Here is a 5,000-nt window from a genome sequence, read left to right as displayed (position 1 = left end):
ATAGTGGAGCCGCAGTGTCACTAATGTACAGAGATAGAACAGTTTCGACTGGAACTAGAGTAACCGTATACACGGCACTGATTAGTAATAGATGCAGAGCCATCAGAATACAGATAATATATACAACCGTCCCTATACATGCTGAAAGACTCTGCACACAATGAGAACCACACGTCAGCCAGACACTCTTATCACACACTACTCTCTTATCACACACAATATCTAACCACCAGCATGGAAGAACATCCAGTGCATCCTCTCCGCCACATGACACAATCCACACTATCATTACCAGACCGGGAGGTCCACCCAGAAAACACAATATCCCACCCTTCCGACATCCGCACATTGCTCAGCTAAGCCACGAACACCCACACATGTCCTACACAGTGGTGCACCCAACATCACAATACTGCCTCCTGTCACAGCACACAAACAATGGCAGGAATGAAAGACACAGATCTGCCACAACCATGGAATCGGAGCGCCGCCTGTCATGAGCCAAAAGTGCATCCTGACGTGACAAATCGGATAATACCGCAGGCATCCAATTACGATAATCACTATCAACGAACCTGCCGCCCCCCCCCCCAATACACCTTTCCCTACAACAATGTGTATCTGAACCTACGCTATATCGTACCTTAACCTAACCTATATCGTACCTTAACCTAACCTATATCGTACCTTAACCTAACCTATATCGTACCTTAACCTAACCTATATCGTACCTTAACCTAACCTATATCGTACCTTAACCTAACCTATATCGTACCTTAACCTAACCTATATCGTACCTTAACCTAACCTATATCGTACCTTAACCTAACCTATATCGTACCTTAACCTAACCTATATCGTGCCTTAACCTAACCTATATCGTGCCTTAACCTAACCTATATCGTGCCTTAACCTAACCTATATCGTGCCTTAACCTAACCTATATCGTGCCTTAACCTAACCTATATCGTGCCTTAACCTAACCTATATCGTGCCTTAACCTAACCTATATCGTGCCTTAACCTAACCTAATTTGTGCCTTAACCTAACCTAATTTGTGCCTTAACCTAACCTAATTTGTGCCTTAACCTAACCTAATTTGTGCCTTAACCTAACCTAATTTGTGCCTTAACCTAACCTAATTTGTGCCTTAACCTAACCTAATTTGTGCCTTAACCTAACCTAATTTGTGCCGTAACCTAACCTAATTTGTGCCGTAACGTAACCCATGTTGTGCCGTAACGTAACCCATGTTGTGCCGTAACGTAACCCATGTTGTGCCGTAACGTAACCCATGTTGTGCCGTAACGTAACCCATGTTGTGCCGTAACGTAACCCATGTTGTGCCGTAACGTAACCCATGTTGTGCCTTAACCTAACCCATGTTGTGCCTTAACCTAACCCATGTTGTGCCTTAACCTAACCCATGTTGTGCCTTAACCTAACCCATGTTGTGCCTTAACCTAACCCATGTTGTGCCTTAACCTAACCCACGTTGTGCCTTAACCTAACCCATGGTGTGCCTTAACCTAACCCATGGTGTGCCTTAACCTAACCCATGGTGTGCCTTAACCTAACCCATGTTGTGCCTTAACCTAACCCATGTTGTGCCTTAACCTAACCCATGTTGTGCCTTAACCTAACCCATGTTGTGCCTTAACCTAACCCATGTTGTGCCTTAACCTAACCCATGTTGTGCCTTAACCTAACCCATGTTGTGCCTTAACCTAACCCATGTTGTGCCTTAACCTAACCCATGTTGTGCCTTAACCTAACCCACGTTGTGCCTTAACCTAACCCATGTTGTGCCTTAACCTAACCCATGTTGTGCCTTAACCTAACCCATGTTGTGCCTTAACCTAACCCATGTTGTGCCTTAACCTAACCCATGTTGTGCCTTAACCTAACCCATGTTGTGCCTTAACCTAACCCATGTTGTGCCTTAACCTAACCCATGTTGTGCCTTAACCTAACCCATGTTGTGCCTTAACCTAACCCATGTTGTGCCTTAACCTAACCCATGTTGTGCCTTAACCTAACCCATGTTGTGCCTTAACCTAACCCATGTTGTGCCTTAACCTAACCCATGTTGTGCCTTAACCTAACCCATGTTGTGCCTTAACCTAACCCATGTTGTGCCTTAACCTAACCCATGTTGTGCCTTAACCTAACCCATGTTGTGCCTTAACCTAACCCATGTTGTGCCTTAACCTAACCCATGTTGTGCCTTAACCTAACCCATGTTGTGCCTTAACCTAACCCATGTTGTGCCTTAACCTAACCCATGTTGTGCCTTAACCTAACCCATGTTGTGCCTTAACCTAACCCATGTTGTGCCTTAACCTAACCCATGTTGTGCCTTAACCTAACCCATGTTGTGCCTTAACCTAACCCATGTTGTGCCTTAACCTAACCCATGTTGTGCCTTAACCTAACCCATGTTGTGCCTTAACCTAACCCATGTTGTGCCTTAACGTAACCCATGTTGTGCCTTAACGTAACCCATGTTGTGCCTTAACCTAACCTATAATGTGCCTTAACCTAACCTAAAGTGCGCCGTAACCTAAACTATATTGCGCCTTAACCTGACGCACGTTGTCGCTGAACCTGCTCTGTAATTGTTATGCAACCCGTTAAAGTAGTGTAGTGTTGCCTAACCGCAACCCTCGCAATATAGTTCGCTACTCGCACTGCCCGGTCCCCTGTGTATCGCGTCATGTTAAACACCTTGCAGGTGTTGCTGACTTTCCACATGCTCCTGCTATACACTGTAGTGTGGATAGCAGCAGGACGTACATGCCCCCCCCCCTTCCCCCCTGCCTTCGCAAGCTGGTCGGTGAGAAGTTTGCATGTTCAATGCCCTTCGCATGCCGACGTACTCAGCCTACGTTGTGGTACGGCCTGTCACCTGTCCGCCGATGTACGCAAAACCCACAAACTGTACTGCACATTGCTCCGTATGTACTGAATGATACATCGTGGCCCATGTGACCGTATGACGACAGCGCCTAGCAACGGCGGACCATACAGTCCAAATATTGTGCACGCAGCTACGTGTCGTCTCCCTATAAGAGCTGGATTGCAGTGTGGTACGCCATACAGACGTGTGGGAGGAACGGACGCCCTGGATGGCGATCAGCATGAGCAGTCTGTTGATGTAGTGGAGCGTGTATTCGGACGTAGTCGTCTCTTCTCACACACCGTGATAGCATGTTGCACCGCGTTCCACATCTGCGACATGCTGCAGAGGCGGGCTGACAGTCGTTCGCGCAATGGACACCGCATACGTACGGGGTCTACCTTCCACGTGTTCTCTAGGCGTGCACATGTTGTTGCGTCTATGTGGGCAGACGTAGTGTGTTGTGACACCTGACACAGGCATGCAATACTCGTTGCAAATGGCGATGGACGTGTACGTTTGCTGGTGACGTTACGCAAATGAACAACCGGTAACCCGTTGTGGTGCGGTTGTTCTCGCTAGAGGTGAATCAGTGTTGGCGACGATCGGTCGAGCTATTAACCGGTTGTTTCAGGGATACCCACCATGCCCACGAACGTGAAAGGGGACCCACCATGCCCACGAACGTGAAAGGGGATCTGGGTGTGAGGCGATACGCGGCGGTGGCTGGGTGGGACCGTCCCCGGCCGGTGAGGGGGGGCCGCCCGGCGTGCTGGCAGCGCGGTGCGTGGGCGCACGCGCTACAGCCGGCTGGTGGGGGCGGCCGGTGGCAGGCGCGCCGGCCGACGGACGCGGCAGGCGGCGCAGCTGCGCGCCGGCGCCCCCTGCTCGCGGCGCCTTGCGGCCAAAGTAGGTCCTCGCGGGCCCGGTGCGAAGCGCGGTGGCCATCTGCAGTGTGCTGGTCCGATTGAGGACTTTGTGCGCTGAGGATGCGCCGCCGCCCGGCGCTCGGCGCCGCGACGCCGTCTGCTGCTCGGTCGCCCCAGCGGTTCTCGCAGGTGGTTTGTATCGCAGCTGTGCGGACGTGTTGGCGCGTGCGCTGTGCTGGGAGAGTTCGCTTCGGCACCCAAGTAGGGCTTTTGTCCTTCTGTGGCGCTGGCGTTGGAGCTGCCGGTCACCGTAGGTGGCGCGTGTTGTCTCCCGCCGGCAATGCCACGACAGCACGCTCCCGGGCCTCTGTCGGCAGCGGCAAGCTCAGTTGGGAGCACGGGTGGTCGCACCTAAAGCGTCTACTCGCCTAACTCCGGGCGATTGCGCCTCTCTCGAACCCGACCAAGTACTTAGGACGGCGCTGCGCGCCGCCGGGACCTGAGAGGGTTTCGAGGTGTGTTGTGCAGGGGAGCTCAGCCTCCTCCTGTTTGCAGAATAATTGAGCGGACGCTTGCGTGTTCGCGCGGGCCCCCGGGACACACTCCCGGGCGGCCGGCTGCTCAGCTCTAGTTGACGCAGCTCCCTGGTTGATCCTGCCAGTAGTCATATGCTTGTCTCAAAGATTAAGCCATGCATGTCTCAGTACAAGCCGCATTAAGGTGAAACCGCGAATGGCTCATTAAATCAGTTATGGTTCCTTAGATCGTACCCACGTTACTTGGATAACTGTGGTAATTCTAGAGCTAATACATGCAAACAGAGTCCCGACCAGAGATGGAAGGGACGCTTTTATTAGATCAAAACCAATCGGTCGGCTCGTCCGGTCCGTTTGCCTTGGTGACTCTGAATAACTTAGGGCTGATCGCACGGTCCTCGTACCGGCGACGCATCTTTCAAATGTCTGCCTTATCAACTGTCGATGGTAGGTTCTGCGCCTACCATGGTTGTAACGGGTAACGGGGAATCAGGGTTCGATTCCGGAGAGGGAGCCTGAGAAACGGCTACCACATCCAAGGAAGGCAGCAGGCGCGCAAATTACCCACTCCCGGCACGGGGAGGTAGTGACGAAAAATAACGATACGGGACTCATCCGAGGCCCCGTAATCGGAATGAGTACACTTTAAATCCTTTAACGAGTATCTATTGGAGGGCAAGTCTGGTGCCAGCAGCC

General features: G+C 51.5%; 1 non-coding gene across 1 annotated transcript in view; it reads left to right on the top strand.

Annotated features, from left to right (window-relative positions):
* The first annotated feature begins 4,409 nt into the window (after window positions 1–4,409).
* Window positions 4,410–5,000, top strand: part of LOC126444193 (small subunit ribosomal RNA) — a 1,922-nt gene continuing 1,331 nt past the window's right edge. The window contains exon 1 of the ribosomal RNA XR_007582490.1: window positions 4,410–5,000. This exon is cut by the window's right edge and continues 1,331 nt beyond it. This is a non-coding gene — a ribosomal RNA (small subunit ribosomal RNA).

This window comes from Schistocerca serialis, unplaced genomic scaffold (genome assembly GCF_023864345.2).
Source record: "Schistocerca serialis cubense isolate TAMUIC-IGC-003099 unplaced genomic scaffold, iqSchSeri2.2 HiC_scaffold_246, whole genome shotgun sequence".
Lineage (NCBI taxonomy): Eukaryota > Metazoa > Arthropoda > Insecta > Orthoptera > Acrididae > Schistocerca > Schistocerca serialis.
This window is presented reverse-complemented; position numbering and strand designations above follow the sequence as displayed.